Consider the following 17,785-nt stretch of genomic DNA (forward strand, 5'->3'; position numbering starts at 1 on the left):
TTGATTTATGCACTCTATGGTTTCCTGGTACTTTGCTATATATATATATATATATTTTATCTATTGATCCTGAAATAAGGTGTCAGGCTGCTGTTAACTTCTTCTAGTCTTTGACTCCTGGGTTGTGATGGTCCACTTGAAATGGCACTAGGTTTTAGAACAATATCGAGTCAGTGGCTTCAACAACTTCTGCTTGAGAGTGGTCATCTCTTCAGCTCAAGAGACCACAGCAGAGCCCATGTACAGAGCAGAGCTCCCTGCTGTATCTCATTTGGAGCTAATCAGGGGAGGAATATTCAAGATGACAAGATGGACAGTGTGTCAGTGTCACAGTCCACAACAGCACATTTCCCTGAACAGCTCCAATATCTGTCTCCAAGGAAGTGGCATTAGAAGCAGCTTGTCCCCAAACTGCACATATCATCCTGCATAAATAAATCCCATGAATACAGGCTTTGTCAATCTTCTTGACAAAGATCACAGCATTTGGATAAGGAGCCCAGCCAAAAGCACATTTCTATTCCTTTCTTCATCATTAAACTTGATAGCTGAGTGATAGGCAGCTATTCAATCAGATTAAGGCTTGCAATAAAAAGAAAAGACAGCAGTTACAAACTCTCCTCCCTCCATTTCTGTATGTAAACATTTTTTGGTTCAGTTTACAGTAGTGAACAGCGGTGCTGCACAGAAGTGTGATCTCCAATGGAGAAACATCACCAGTCCATTTACAATGAAATCTATTATCTCAAGTTGTTCAGGCAAAGCAAAGATTCTTGCCAGGAGGACCTGTGAACAAAGAGCAGCTATCCATGATAGTTTATTGGGTGGGACATCTTTTAAACCTCAGCGAGTTTCCAGCTGTTTTCATGGCTGCATCTCCCTGGGTCTCATGCTGGATACAGGACTGGATGCAACTGCTCTCAATCTGTCCAGGACTCAAACTAAGCTTGACATTTTGATGAGCTTCCTAAGCAATAGACAATTGGCAAGTCTTAGAAAAACATTTACTGGCCAGGGATAAGAAATCAATTCAAGCCTCAGATAACTACCTCAAATCAATGGGTCTGAGTCACTGACACACCAAGTATTTATTTATAAATGCAGGATAAGTAGGATCAAGGGCACCTTGCTGCCAAGTTATTAACAGCAGCAACTGAGAGGTAGTATAGATACACATAGTGTAGGGACTCATTTGTCTAATTTTAGACATCTACAAAGTTGACTGGGGAGGGAAGACACATCTGGCCTGCTTTGGAAGTCTGCATTTGATTAAGCTGACCTGTTCCACAGGAGACCCTTCGCCAGTCATAGCTATAAGGAAGCCCAATATCAGATCTAATGAGCTGTCACACCAGATGAATCCACTTCTGCAAATTGAAAGCTCCCTCCAAAAGGATCTTCCAGCACATACATAGCTTAGTATTTTTAGTCTGATCTATGATGTGCACCAAAAGGTGCACTCCTGTTAATGCTTTGTTATGAAAACAGACATTTTTCTAAGAGGAAGGCAATTCCCTTGCAGTACAGTCAGTTATAAGTCACCTCCCCACCTACTTTGGAGAAGTTTAAATGACTACTTTGTCTCTCATTAAAAAAGTCTCTGCTTTAGTCAGAGCAGCCAATGCAATACAGCTGTGCAGTGGAAATACAGAACTGGATGAGAGTGGACCCTCAAACAGCTCCACTGCAAATTCCCTAAGGCCTGGTGGTGCACACATGCCAGCAATCATCTTGCTGTATATTTTTTAGAAGGGTCAAATGCATTAAGGACCTCAACTAGAGTACCAACCAGAAGGAATTCATCTGCCTAGTACAGGGCAAATTTATCCCATTGTCATCTCTTCCAAATATACTACCTTTAAATTGTGCTGGAGCATCAGTCAGTGCAAGCAGAACTCTCAGGAATCATGTTACTCCTGTGAAGAGCTTTCTCATCTGAAGCCTCAGTGGGCATAATTAGTAAATCAAGTTGCTTGCTCTGCAGATCTAAACCTTGTTTTTCCCCTCAAACTTTAACATGGCTTTCACTGCAGTATTTTCAGTGTTAGTGGAATTTTCCTGTGCTGAATATACTGCTACCAACAGAAGGTACAGAAAAAGGTGGGACACTTCACCCCGTGGAGAAATTCAGGGACTGAGGGCAGATGATGGGAACTCACAAAGCAGTAGCTTTCAGCCACTGATTAACTCAAAATATAAAGTCCCATTTTGTCAAAGTTGCTTTAAACAGAGGAGCTGTCTTCTCTCTGAGCCTGAGACATCCAAGGTGTAAGAGTAGACACAAGGCCTGTGAGAAGTAGAATCACAGTGTCATAGAACGGTGGGGGTTGAAAGCAACCTGAAAGATCACCCAGTTCCAATCACCCTCTGCTGCAGGCAGGGACATTTTCCATTATGTCAGGTTGCTCCAAGCCCTGTCCAATATGACCTTGAACACTTCTGGGGCTGGGACAACCACACCTTCTCTGGCCAACCTGTGCCAGAGCCTCACCACCACCACAGGGGAGAATTTCATTCTGATATTCTATCTAAACATACTCTGTTAGTATGAAGCCATTCTCCCCCACCCTGTCAACTCTAGGCCCCTGTAAAGTCTCTCCATTTTTCTTGTAGGCTCCCTTCAGGTACTGGATGGCCGCAATTAGGCCACCCCAAAGCATTTCCTTTTCCAGGTTGAATAATCCAAATTCTCTCAGCCTTCCCTCATAGCAGAGGTTCTCTACCCCTCTAATCAACTTGGGGGCCTCCTCTGGACTTGATCCAACAGTATATATGTCTGGCCATCAGCCATGGGGCTACGTCTTTTGTATTCTGAAGTGCTTATCTTGATAACCAGGGGGGAAGGGAGAAAATTCTTGACTTGGCTTATGAGAGCTAGCTAAAACCACGACATTATATAAGTATCTAGTAGAGGGAAGATTAAATCTTCAGCAGCATTTGCATGATGACTCCAAAATGCCATGATACATTGCACAATTTATTCCAAATGAAGTACAGTTGTGCCCGGGCCCGAGAGAAAAAAGGCAGAGAAGAGGAAGAGCCAGTGGTGAATCTGGCATACCTCTGGCTTGCTCTAGCCTTGCAACATCTTGTTTGCAATATGTGGCAGATGATGCAATATATCAAAGGTGATCTGGTGTCTTGGTACATTCCAGCCTACATCCAACAGCACTGAGGTAGCTGCAAGCAGTCACTGCTACTTTATGTCACAATATAAGTCAAATCATCACTTCCTTACTTAGTTCACCAGTAAAACTGAGCATATCCAGTCAATTTAATTTAGTTGAGACTACCGAGATGAGTGGTCTGCTCACTAGCCCCAAAATTGCAAGTGTCTACATCTGACCTAGTTTACTTCTGCAGAGTCCTTTCAAATGGGTCCTAGAATGACTTAGGAAAAGTAGAATAGCTTGTTTTAATAACCAAGCTAATCAACTAATAACCAAGAGGCCCACCCATTTCAGTGCTGTCACTTGGTTGCTGGGTTTTAACACATCCAGCTGCTGACATATCTCATTACCAGTATGCCTTTGGAAATGCACAAATGTCATCTCTGGAGCAAAACCTGGGCTAGAACCAGGCCCACTGGAAGATATTTAAGTGTAATTAGAATTCTAAAAAAAAATAAAAAGGCCTTTTTTGATCACACTTTGCATGGGAGTCACTCAGGGGACAGCTGGGCTGCTGCAGCACCATTTCAAAATACCGTATTTTATCTTACAAGAGTTTGAACAGCCATTGCTTTTTAATAGGAGTGTACCTCAGATAAACTGCAAGGGATCAACACAACTAAATGATAACGCCCAGCATGGCCTGGAGTGCATTATGCTTTCTTTGCCCTGAGGAGCAGTGGGAACAGAACAGTCTGTGCACAGTGACCGACGCTGCTCCTCATCAGGAGACTGCAAATACAGCACATCACCTGTGTATAAGTCTGCTGCCTAAACAGGTCCCCTTTCTTACTACTGGCTGTTTGATATCTAGTTGCACCTTGCCTGAAATGAGCTCTTTGGTGTCCCTTTAGTGTCCTGAGACAATAGTTTGAGCGATTCAGCTCACGCACCAGTCCTGGAAGGCACTGCACAACCCAAACAGCACAAACATTGTGTTGGGATGTCGACTGCTTGGGAAGTCAGATGAAAAAGTCCCTTCTGCCTTTATAGGATTAGTTCTTCAGAAAAGGATCCCAGTACCTCTCAGCAGAGCTTAATTGGGAATTGGGCCAGAGAAGCTTCCTTTCCAAGCAGTACTTTGAAGACTTTTTCTACCTTCTTCTTTGGCAGCTTTTACCCGAGCCCTGCACTTAAAGCTTCTCTGCACATCTCCATGCTCCTGTAATGTTGTTCAAGTTGTTGCTTATTAATATTCCTTAATACAATTTAGTGGAATAAAATCTTTCCTAATTAGTAGTGTTGGAGTGCCTTTTCCATTATTCATTAGAACGAAGAAATGGGTTAGTCCTTTGCAGCATCTTCCAGAGAGCAGAGTTATTGAGGTTATTCTGATACAGTTCAAGCATCTCCAGCTGCAGCTGTAAATTTCCACTCAGATATTCTGTCATTCCTCTTCCTCAGAGATCACGTGCTCTGGCTGCTAATCTTCCCTGCACATTCCTGCTGCGTGCTGCCCACTGGGTGCACAGGCACAGCACATGCCTCCAGGTGCACACACACACACAGCACAAGCCTTTCCATGCAACATACCAAAGCTCACTCAAACACAAGTATTTTCATACCAGTACATAGCTACTTCCATTTTCCTTTTGGAAGCAATTTGAAGGGCAACAAGGTAAACAGCAATTTGTGCATGTAGGAATTAACATCCTGCACTCAGCATTTAACACACCTAAAGACAGTGCTCTATTGCTTTGGAATTATGTTCTTAGGTAACAGGTGTTTTGTCATGGGACAAGGCATTAGAAAAGAATTAAGGATGGTAACAAGAAACATCAGACTTCAGCAGGCAAAAATAAAGTCTTTAGTCTAATTCCCTGAATTCCCATTCCTTAATTCCTAATTAGGCAATTACCTAATTCCCATTCCATCCATAGCTGAAGAGAACAAAACTATCATTCTGCCTTGTGATAAACATACTAATTGATTTGAGAAGTGTTCAGTGTTCTTCACATGCAGAGAATATGATGGGGAAAGATATTTTCTCTTTCAGCTCACAGATATTCAGACAAACAGGTGAAGGGAGGTAAGAGAGAAGATGGGGGAGGGGATTAACAATGTAGGAAAATACCTCTTCCAGCAAGGTGAATAAACTGGGGTTTTTATATATTCAGTCTTCAGGTTTTAACCAATGGGTGGAAGTAATCCACAAGAACAAGAAATACCAAGAGTGGCCATGAGCATTGTGATGCTCTCTGCCTATTAAGTCCAAGGGAAAACTTTTGATTCATACAAAGCAGCACTGAGAGGGAAAGAATATTTAAAAGGATTGTATTTATTTTTCTTTGCCTCAAATCATGGGAATGTTCTGCTATTTTGCAGAATGCTAATGCTATCCATTGCATCAGAGTACAAACCTGCCAAGAGCTAGGAACTGGTAACACTGAAGCAATATTTATTTGAAGGACCTCAGGAGCCTTTCACTGCAAAATTCGTCCTTTTTTTTTTTTTTTACCAAAGAAGCTGCCTCTGGTAATGCACTGGACATTAGCAAATCCCTGGGAGATGTAAGGACAAGGGAGAGTTTCTTCCTGAAGCCCTAAACCACAGGAAGTTAAGGGTATGCTCTGATATTCTCAACTACTACAGCAGCCTCCCACTGCCTTATTTTCACTGGGGGAGGCAGGTTTCCAGTTTGGTGGTCAGCCCATGGGCTCCTTGGGTCTTGTCTGAAACCCAGTGGGGTCAGCTGAACTCAGAAATTCAGTGGATTTCCCCCAATGAATAGTAATAGTTTTAGTTGTCCCAGTCACACCTGTTTCTGATGGCTCCTTTCCCTAAGAGTGGGGATACTTGGTGGTTTGATGTTAAACAGCTCAGTACAGTCATTGCACCTACAAGGAGCTTGGGCACTTGACATTCTGCTTTTGTACCCAGTGCAGATGCCAAAAATAGCCTGGAGTCAACTGCTTGAAGTCCTTCAGCATCTCCCTGGAGCAAAGGGCCCAGGCAGCCACCAGCATCCTGTGCTTGTCATGTAATTATCAAAGAACTTCTCCCCTTAGGCTTCCTCATTTTCCACAAACATGTAGTTTTCCATGTTATCATGGAAGTAGGGCAGTTTCTTGACCTTGCCTCAGCACTTGGGAGACTTACAGAGCTACAAACACAGTGAGAGAGCTTCCTTTGCAGTCCTCAGTCACTCCTTGGTTGAACAAAACTCACTGAAATCCATGTGTTTTGACTGAGCAAGAACAAAGGAGCACAGAATATACTTAAAAGAAATTAAAATTGTTTCTCTGCCCCAGGCTAAAAAAAAAAAAAAAAAAAAAAAAATCCCCCTTCCTTTGGGCTTTGAGTTTGATTTGTATTTCAATAAAAATAAATCAAAGTGGACAGATTAGCGTGTTTTGAAATGCAAATGCTTTGAAAACATTAAAGGACAAATAACAAGGTGGCATGTTCTGAGTATATTTTTGGTTATTATTTTTATTTACCCTTTGTTCTTAAATGATCATGTGTATCCTATGTGCCTGATGGAAAATTTTGCTCTATGCAATAAACCAGCTGTAAAAAACACTGAGTTTTTTCTGCAATATTTCCTTATGACTGAACAACGCAAAGTAGTTCTATAATTTAAATATTGATCCCAAGGCCTTTCCTAAAACCTCAGAAAGCTATGGGGTTGTTTTGGCTCAACTTGAATACAAGTAAATAGAAGAAAACAGTTTTTCAAGTGATACTCAGACACTGGGTTTTGAGAGCTTGTCTCTGATCTCACTTAAACAAATAAAAGACAAGAAGCACCTGAGTCAGTGCTGGAGTTACCTCAATGTCAAAGGGAAGGGATTGAACCAGACCCAGACGTGGTTTCAAGAGGTTTTCAGAGTGCCCATCCATAATTAATAGGGCAGCATTGTTGCTCCAAGTTAATGGACAATTAATAGACAGTGCACAAGGTGCTTGCAGAGAATGATTAGAACACACTGCCCTAAGCTCAGCAGAAGACAGGATAGGTATGACCTTCATGAACTTCCTCACAAAGCAGTTTTACACAGATAAACACTTAACATTTAGTTACATTTGTCTGAGAAAGCTTTAGCCCTGAATACCCCTCAATGCTGCCACCAGAACCCGACTGACACCTGAATAGAGGTGTCCCCAAGTAGGGAAGGCATCCTGTGTGAGAAGTGTCAGCTCCACCCCAACACCAACCTTCCACCCACAGCAGGTCTCTGTGCTCTGCTGCAAAATTCTCAACACACATGAAGCAAATCCCCAACATCATCTACTTGAGCACAACCAAGCCAAATAGGATGGCCTTTTTTTTTTTTTTAATAATACAGGAAACTGAGCAAACAAAACTCCTAAGCTATTTGCTTTTATTTCTTCAAACAGCTTTTTTAAAGGACTGAAGGAGTACTTTCTCTTTGCAATGGATCAGAAGATCTTATGAAAGCCAAGCAAAGAGAAGGAAGAGAGCCAAAAAGGCTTTCAAGTGCTGAGAAACAAAGATCTTCCTAAATTCCTTGGACCACTCTATGTTCCTCCCAAGATAATTTTACATTAGTATTAGAGGCATAGCTTCTAATTCTTCCAAAGCCCAGTGATGCCTGGAGCCTGGCTTTGGGATCCAATCTCACATGGAAGACAGCTATTTCACAAATTGCAGACCTAGATTAAGTGTTAAATTCAGCTTGAGGCTGTCTAGTAATAGAGATTTGTCTGGTATCATCTGCATATACTCCAAAGAAAATGACAAATTTAAGTGAGCTGTTCTAAGAGACTTCACTTAATTTCACAGAATATTTTAAACCCCTCACAGTCAACAGGTGAGAATAAAGTTCTGAATTCAGGTCTAAAAAGGAAGGAGAAACAACACAAAAATGACTTTGTGGTCACCAGTTTCCCAGACTTGGGACATTCTGTCCTGGGAAGTGGTGTAAACTCCAAGTGAACACATCTTGTGAAGAATGCATTACTACATTGAACTAATAAAGTATATTAAGTGTCCTTATGAAAAGTGCCTAAGGTAGATAAAACACCATTGCTTCTTTTACCACTGTTTGTTGTTTCCAGGGAAGCACAGAGAAATGTGTGCTCCAGTGGGAGATATTGAGAAGGAATTTTGCCCACTCTATGCCATCCACACACCCACTAACTTAATTTGTTTGTAAAGATAAAGACAGACACCAGGTTTCCACAGCAAAGTCCCCATCCCTCCAGCCTCCTTTTACAAGGCAGAAAGGGCAGTGGGAGTCATTTTGCACGGTCCAGTCTGCCCCTCAGGAATTGCCTCCTCTGAGGTCAAGCAACTCACTCCTATACTATGAGGACACCCTCAGACCTATGGACAACTTCAGTGTGATGGGGACAACCCATTTAAGCAGCTCTTACAGGATCTTTTAAAATCCTATTTGCATCCTCAGAATACATAAAATCAGCACATCCAAAGCTCGCTATGCAGCGTCCATTTTTCTAACATAAATGAAATTTAGATGGAGACTGTGAGGCATGAAATCTGTCATTGCAGGCATACAACATTTCTCAGCCATCTTAAGTGATGTGGGAGGGCCAAAAAGCTGCATTTTGCATACCATGGCTCCAGGGAACACTGCATGCAGCTGGGCAGCACTGGGCACTGCGGGGCAGCTTCCTTTAGTGCTATGACCCTTGCTTCAAGTAATCATAGCCATCACAGCCACCACAATGACACTGAAATAAAGATGATGTTCAAAAGCTGAAAACCATGAATTTCACATCTATGAATGCTCTACTCACTAAGGACAAGGCACGTCCTGAAGTGGTATTGAAAGTGTTAGTTAAAATTCACAAATTCGCTGTTTACTGCAGTTACTAGGAGGCACTGTCACCCTGTATTCAGATATAGAATTTAGAAATGCAGTGGAAATGAAATGGAGTTTAAAAGCTTTGCTCTGTACAGCAGCACATTGAGAAACAAGCTCCTGCCAGTACTCCCTTCTCCTACACCACTGAGCTCTGCACCAGAGCCAGACCCTTTAGCTTCACTTGAAGGATGCACCAAAGAATCATTTTTAACAAGGAAAACACATTTTAAACGTTGTTTTGGTACACTGTGGACTTGATTATCTTTTTTTTTTTTTTTTTAATATGTCTACGTGGTGCTAGGTTGGGAACAATCCATCTACCAAGACCAACATGCTGACACTGAACTGCAGCCCTCAAGAATTAAATGTGTACACCATGTCAGCTTCCACTGGAGAATGAGCTGGAAATAAAGGAGCCTCTATCCTCTGTTACTGGACCATTACAGGGACTGTCACACTAGAGTACAATTGTGTTTTATAATCTCCTTTCATAGATGTAAATACTACACCAGCATGAAAATTGCCCAGTAGATTAAGATACCAACAAGGTTGATGTGTGTTTCATAACATTAATGTGTAATCCATTACCTTTTAACATGACACACCATCACAAACAGTAGCAGTTCTTACAGCACACGAGATACTTTCTGAACACTAAAACTTTTGGGAGACAGCCCCAGTGGCTTTTTTCTTTCCAAATGTATTCTCTCTTTATGAATTCAGCAGAGAGTATCACTTGCCCAGTTTCAGCAAAACTGCAGCCAGATGTCAGCTTTGATCTCATCACCACATAACGAGGAGAGATAAAGGACAAATAGGTTACACTGCACTTCAGCAAGAGGGAGAATTAACTTCACTGTTCCTTGCAGCACCATCTGGGTTTGGCAAAGTTAATTCTCATCCATGTCAAGAGTTCATTCAAGGAAATAATTTTGTTTTCCAAATGCTATTCCTTCCTGTTTCTTCTGGATACATAATGCCTGATCCCTTGACCTACTCCTTCTGTCCTCATTATTCATACTTTAAGCATCTTGAAACAAAAAATACTGCATACAACTGCTAGAATTAGTGTTGGCACTGAAAGCATATTTTTAATATGTAAAGTAACATGCTGGGATGTATTTCTCATCAAGATTGAAATGAAAGGAGAAAACCACAACTCCCCAGCCAGAGCTACAGGCCAGGAAAACCAGAATCCTGCATTTCAGATCTGTTTTTTGATGGATGCCAGACACCTGGCAGACCTCAGCCTCCCTCCCCACTGAGGGGAGTCAGCCACAAGCTGCCTCCTAACCCCCCAAAGACAGAAATTGCCCAGCAGCACTTGACAATCAAGCACTACAGAAACAGAAGGCACAACTACTTCACCAGACACAGCACAAATTCTAAAGAAAACAGATCAGAACCACTTCTCAGTTTGCTCCTCCAAGAGACCAGTGGTTCACCAATTCCATCCTTAGACACATTGCAGAGTCTCCAAAAGGTTTCACCCTCCCATGATCTCCTCCCCCCCAATGCCCCCAAACCTCTCTCGATGTTTTCCTCCACACAGCTGAGCAGTCCCTGTAGTGCAGCAACTCCACAGCATCTCCTGCAGCCCCATCAACTGCTCTGGCACACCTTGATTGCTTATATATGGTGGAGCTGGAGGGCAGGTGGTTCCCTTAAAGGGCCTGTTGCACAAAAAAACCTCTCCCTTTGTGTCAGCACGGACATCAGGCCCTTTAAAAAATGTTGTGCTACCAGCAGAAAAAAGTTAAGAAAATTATGTGGAAGTCGGTTACATTTCCCATTAATATTATTATTAATATTATTTTTAAATGTTGTGTTTTAAAAATATTATTCTTGGTCATAGCAAGATCTTATTTCTAGATGACCAACCAGTTGCTACAGGTTGGGTTTTTTTATTTTCAGTTTCATATCTCTAATTTTTTGTTTCAAAGTGTACAACACTGATAACTACATGGTATGTCCTATCATGTCAAATAAATGTTTTATGGTCTTCTCATACTAAGTACATAGTAGGCATGACAGATTATAATATAATTTTCTATCAAATTTATTGTAAAAATCTGTAAGAACAGCTGCTAATTAGCAGAGATCTGAACCACCTTATTTTTTAGATCAAAGTATCCCCTGTTTGAGTTTGTAATGAAATAGTCCAACACTTTGAAGAAGAAAAGAAGTATATTAATTAGAGAAAAAAAAGCAGTCCTCAGTGTCTGTGGATTAGCCTGCGATCTTCTCTTTTGGTATGATCCTATGGACTTTTAATTTCACTGGAAATGCTGACATACCCAAATTTGCAGGGAAACAGATTTCAAAGTTTCAAGTTGCTCTCTTAACTTGCTGTAATTTACTCCACTTGTGGCTGCTCCATCCTTATTGGTTCCAGACGTCAAAGCACTCCATCCACAAACCCAAGTGACAACCATGTTTCCTGCACTGTCATTCCTGCCAAGTACCCAACAGGTTTAGTGAACACTCTTCATGTCATGGAATGAGGAACTTAAAACATGACAGCGCCAGGGACATTCTCTGCCATGTTACATCTCATCACATCAGTTGAAATAAATGGAGAGGAGATGGGAATAAGGCAAATCTGAAGTTACTTCCCCTGAGTGGATCTGGAGCGCTTGGCAAGGCGTGGAGATCATGTTTGCAGTTTCTGGAAAACTCTGGGAGTCCTACTGAGAGAACCTGACCCGATTCATTTTAAGGTAGTTGGAGACATATGTTTCATCTCTCCTGCTGTGAGCTTGATGGCTTGGTGTGGCTTTGCATCTTTTCTCTCTTTTACTTGCTGTCATGAGGAATATCTACAATAGCTTTCAAAGCGTACCTTGTTACACTGTAGGCGTGTGTGTGAGAACACCCAAACCCAATGGGAAATCACAAATCTTAGCAGGGTGCGGGAAAAAAAGATCTTCTATGGATATTTTAAATGAACTCATTGAGGATGTCAATCCACTCACTGAGGTGCCAGGTCTGAAACTGATTCTGACAGTGCTGTGAGGTTTTCCCTTAAGGTACAGGAGTTTTGCAAGATGAGATGATATAAAACAGCTCAGGATTTCAGGGGAATGGACAGCGTTGTGTTGGATATTTGACCCAGAAATAGTTCCATAAAATTTGAGATGGCTGTGCTGTAAAGGGCAGGCAATTTATGATGAGAAACTGGGCTCTCTGTAGTCATAGGAGGGTTTTTAGCACTAAAGCTATGTTTGATCTCACTTCTACTGATGTTAAATGCTTTTATAGGTCATTTCATTATTGCCTCATTGTAGAAGATCGGACTCATTAATATGCAGCAGCCAAAATCCTTTGCATTTTAACATGCTCGTTTTTAGGTGTCCATATGGCAATAAAAGCAGGCTTTGAGCCATCCATCCATATCCTTATATGTCTGTCTATATAAAAAACAATTTTGTGGTCTAGTGAGTAGGGCACTAAACTGGGAGTTGAAAGTGGGTCTGTTGCAGTGTTTGCCATTGACTTTGGAAACAGGAACATGAACACGTTATTATGGGCTACACTAAGCTGTGAACTTCCCATATGCCATCTAGTCTTGAGTAATGCCCCACAAAATAAACTTGTATCCTGCAGAAGAGCAAAGTAATTCAACCCTTTAATGAAAAGTAGGGGCTGCTACTCCCTGTTCATTGAGAGGTACCACAGCTGACCATGGCTGAGTTACAGCCCTGGGCTGGTTGTTGGCACTCAAGTTTCACATCCCCAGGCGGAGTTTTTTTACACAGCTACTGCATTTCTCTGCTTTTTGGAAAAGCTGTGTGGGATCTCTCTGCATCGCTTTTTGTTCTGACTCTTGTGTTTGTACTGCCAAGCCCTTTTCCAGGCTAAAATCTCTCACTTCATGTAAGTGAGGGGGTGAGGGAAAGGAAGGAGGCTGTGGAAGATGGAGAATCTTCCAGGGATCCTGAGTGCAGCGACGTATAAATTATAAAAGCAGTGAATGCCATCTCTGACATTTAGAAGGTGATTTCCTTGCAAGTGATTAAAGAAATTTACAGCATCTTCAGGTACCATAAAATGCTGCCATTAGACCCATATAGACAAATGCAGAAGCAGCCTCTTTGTTGCTTTTTTTCAGCTCTTATTACTGAATTTCTAGTCCTCTATGTTCACTTATCTGTGATATTTTCCCTGTTGGATTTCAAATTTGTTTTCAAACAGATAAATGAGGATGTACTTTCTTCAGCTGAATACTTTGGATGACACTGAAACTGCTCTACCTGGTGGGACAGAACAGCACGTTCTGGCTCAGACACTGAAGATGGTTCCTGTTGGGATAGCTTAATTGCCTTTCTGCTAATTATCTTTCTATCTAAGTCTTATTAATTTTGCTTTAGCGAAGTTGCTCCAAGTCAAAACCTGCTAAATTAGTATTTCTAAATTCTGCCTTTCATCTCTGTCCCTACTACTTATCCAGCCCCAGGTTGGAAGAGAGAAAGATCTAAGTCTGTAGCTCATCTCAGAAAGAGTCAGCGAATCACAGGCCACTTGCATGGGTTTGTGTTCCAAGAACATCACCCAAACTGGCCTCTGCTCCCAAGGTGAAAAGGACCCATCTGTACCATTCCTTGCAGAAAGTCTTCTTAAAAAATGGTAAACTGGTAATATTCCACTCCAAATCAGCAACCTCTAAATTACTTTTGCTGCTGTAGGGAACATTTTGCCACGGGCAGAGAACATGGGCTATGTAGCCTGCAAAAGGCTATTTTTGCATCACTGTTATCTCTGAAAGTAGTTTGAGGCCAGCCAGTGATTAAAGATTGGTAAACATGTACTGGCTAAATGAGTGGTTGTTTCTTTCTCATCTGAAGTGCTCTTCTAAATTGAAGCCCTGTTCAACACAAATGGCTTCTATTCCTGGTCAAACAAATTATTAAGAAATATCGTCTTCCTATTATTTAAGTCTTTTTCTCCTCAAAACAAAAACACTATCTGCGACCATTGCAGCTAAGAAATGACATGAATAATTCATTCTAATTTCACACCATTTAAGCTACTTTACTACTTCTAATTAACATGTGTAGATTATTTAAGGACAAGAAAATTGCTTTGAAATGCAGGTGAGGGTAAGCTATCTCCATGCATTATATGATTTGATGCCTTCTCAGAACCCAACTGTGCTGATGAATTTCCCCGAGTTATAGTAGCTGAAAACAAAAGCTTGTTTTGTGAAGAGTGGGCTAATGACATCACTGCAGATACCATGAAATGTCTAGGATTCCATGCAGATTGGAATTTTTAAGTACAGTATTTAACTGCAATTTGCCCAGCCTGCTGTGGCAGCAGAGACATCAGCAGTCACCTTGTCTAATGCTTTCTCTGTCAGTCCATGTTTCTTTGGAGTTGGAAATTATTTTTGTGGTCTCCTCCTTTGTCACTGGGAGGGGGACATGGGGAGAATAAATCAAACCAAGCTTTGCAGAACATAGGGCCTGTAAATAGGCAATGCAAGTGGTGTTTGCAATTCAAAGTTCATATTTTCATGTGATTAAGGTTTTTATTTTTTTTCCTTTGAAATGCCCAGAGAAGCTGATCTGAAAGTCAGGAATCAGTTCATGAGAACAAAGAGCTGCCCTCCCAGGCAAATTCTGGCATCTACAGTGTCATCCCTGGAAGTGTTCAGGGCCTGGCTGGATGGGGCTTGGAGCAAGCTGGTCTAGTGGAAGGTGTCCCTATCCATGGCAGGGGGGAGGAATGAGATGATCTTTAAGGTTTCTTCCAACATAAACCATACTATGAATTCCTGATGTGGTGAGGACTTAAATCCCCTTTTTTCCAGACCTTGTAGACAATCTGATAGTCCTTCTGATTGGAATGCTCCCTGAAAATCATTTGTCAGGAATTACTTGAAATTAAATGGCATGTACCTCAACCTGATTTTCTCTTCCCATCTTTGAGGTTGGCTGGGAAACAAGCCCATGTTTCCAGCTCCTGTTTACCCTAAAAGCAGCTGTCTGGACTTGGAAAACAAACCAGAACTCCAGTTGTGGCGAGCCAAAAACCTGCTGTTCCCTGAGGGCAGGCAGCTGCCGAAGGCAGCGCTATCACAGCAGAGCTCAGAGCTGCATCCTACCAACAGGACAGTTAAAGTTCCACTTCAGTTTACAAATGCAACACAAGTGCCTCAACATCCTAATGGGAATTATCAGTATTCTTAGGCAATCCATGCTTAGGTATTACAGGCAGATACTTCTAAACATTTTGCCAACAGAATAACTTCTGACACTCGGGTTTTACACAGAGATGTGCCCGTTCTCTTGTGGAGGTTTGTCATTTACCTGCTGTGAGCAGGTCTGGGTATGCACAGGGTCATTATAATGCTTCAGGCTCCTAGGGCTTCCATGAAATAAACAAACAAAAGAAAGAAATTACAAAGTAATACGGCCACTTAATCATCTAAACTGGAAAGAGATTGGTATGGAAAACTGGCATGAGTGTTTTTCAGGGCAAACAGTGAATTCACCTTAAATTTAGTAAATGGTATAATTATAGATACATTTTCTTTCATCATTAAAAAGTCACAATAAATGAATCAGATCGTATCTTCAAATAATGTTAATCTGAATGCCAGAATTTGATCATTACTAAAGGAAATGGTGGTTATCAGATTAATGGCAAATTTATTTTCAAGCTGATTATATAAAAGCCTAAGAAAATGGGAAAAGAAACAGGATGCTATTTGTACAGCACAAGCTGAGCATTTCCATACCGGTAAATAAGAGGTAGGATAATAAAATTCTCATTAAGCTGCTGAGGCCTATTTTGTTTTGTTTTCTTTGTAAGAAAATGTCTTAACTCTGCAAACAAGCAGGAGCAAAACTTGGGTTCACGCAGGCTTTAATTGCCTGCTAATGCTTTGCCAAGTCCAAATGCTTCTGAGAAGTTCCTACTTGTCACATCCCTGGATCTGGCTGATCCTTATGGATAGATCAGAGAGACTTTCTGGTGTGTGTTTTGGCAAGCATTACCCTGATAAAACCCTTTTTTTTATTTCAATTTTGGATCACTGAGGGGAGACTGTGCTGAATTCACTTCACTGTGTGGAGACAAATGGCAGAGAGGCTGAAGGCAGCTTTGTGACCAACACCTATCTGTTCATATCTGCAGCAGGAAGAGGTTCGATTGTCAGCTGGTGCTGATGTTGATGACAATGATTTAATACCTCAGGACCTAGAAGTCTCAGCTGGAATGGCACACTGCTTGCTGCAGAAAAACATGCTGAGAAACAGCCCTTCACATGAAGGTTTGCAATCCTGGGCCCCAATCCTGCAAAAAATCTGTGTCTTGCTTATTTTTACAAACCTACCTACAATTAAACATGGATAAATATTTGCAGGGTTGAAATGCTAATGTACAGAACAGGCAGAAGAATGAGGGAGGGGAAGAACCATCCTCATTTCACAGCTGCCCTGATCTGCTGGCTCTGAGTTTATCTGTGCATAAAGCCAGCATAAATCACTCCTGATCTGGATCAGATGTGTCTTGCTGGGCAAGCAGCAGAGCACAGATCGAAGATTAATGATCACCAAAGCAGAGACCTGGGCCCCTCTGCCAGGAGAAGATGAAGCTTCCTCTGGGGAACTCTGTCTCTCTCTGACAGCAGTGGGAGCCTATGCAGAAAGCTTGGACTAGACATCTAATTTCAGATAACTGAAGTGAGGTCAGATGAATTTCCCTCCTGAGAAGGTAAGTGACTTGACCAAAATCAAACATGACATATTTAGCATGAATTAGATGCTGTGTTCAGGAAAATACAGAAATAAGACCTAAATTGATGGGCAGTATTTGGGATTTTGAATGGAGGGTGTTGGTTTGTGTGTTTGTTTTGGTTTTTTTTTTTTTTAATAGAAAGATTAGTTTTATCAGAAAGATAGAACAGGGGAAGAGTATGATTTTTAGGACATATGGTAGCAGTGCTATAGGTTTCCCAGCTAAAATGGCAAAGTCTGTACAGTGGGAGACCACAGATACCATGAGCCAGAGTTAACTGACCATTAACTCTTTACTTATCTGCCAGTTGCTTCCTGCAGTTACGTGCTGCTGGAGAGCCCCAGTGTAACTGAGAGAACACTTTACACCATAATCTTCTATTTTAGCTTCCTAGGAAATGGATAGAAAAAAGGCCAGTTGTTTTTGGTAGCATACCCCCTACCTTTGGGGGCTCTTAAAAAACATGTGAAGTTTGGCTCAGCCTCCTATGCCCTTTGGCTAAAGCCAATAGAAGATCTCAGCCATGTCATTCCTTGGTACCTGCATTTAGGGAAAAACAGATGGAGAAGAAAGCTGACCCATCACACTCCTGATGTCCCCATGACACTCCTGGTATCCCCACGACACTGCTGCTGGATAGGGACATCTATCATTCATTCCTCCTCCCCTTCACAGTCTGGCCAGAGGGAAAACTGTGTTATATTTCCACTGAATCCTCCAATTCTCAAACAAAATAACATTTGGATCTAGTGGACACTAGGAACATCCTTATTTGCTATAAATTGGACCTCCACTGCAGTGGCATAAATCCAGGCCCTTTACCAGATGAATGAGGTACCTTGTTTACCTTTAGTTCCCCCAAGCCACTTGTTTCCCACAATGCTGCCACTCAGTCCTGCTATACCCTCCCTTCTACCTTTATAGTCTGAGCATTCAGATAGAGATGAAACCCATTATACTTCACAGCAGTTTGAACACAGGTCCTTGAGTTGATTTATCTCCTTTATCCCTCTGTGGTTGGGTTCTCTCCACTACTTCACTCATATCTCCCTGATTTTTGAGCTACAGGATGTGACTAGT

The sequence above is a fragment of the Myiozetetes cayanensis genome, unplaced genomic scaffold, assembly GCF_022539395.1.
Source record: "Myiozetetes cayanensis isolate MyiCay16 unplaced genomic scaffold, myiCay2020 scf17, whole genome shotgun sequence".
In the NCBI taxonomy this organism is placed as follows: Eukaryota; Metazoa; Chordata; class Aves; order Passeriformes; family Tyrannidae; genus Myiozetetes; species Myiozetetes cayanensis.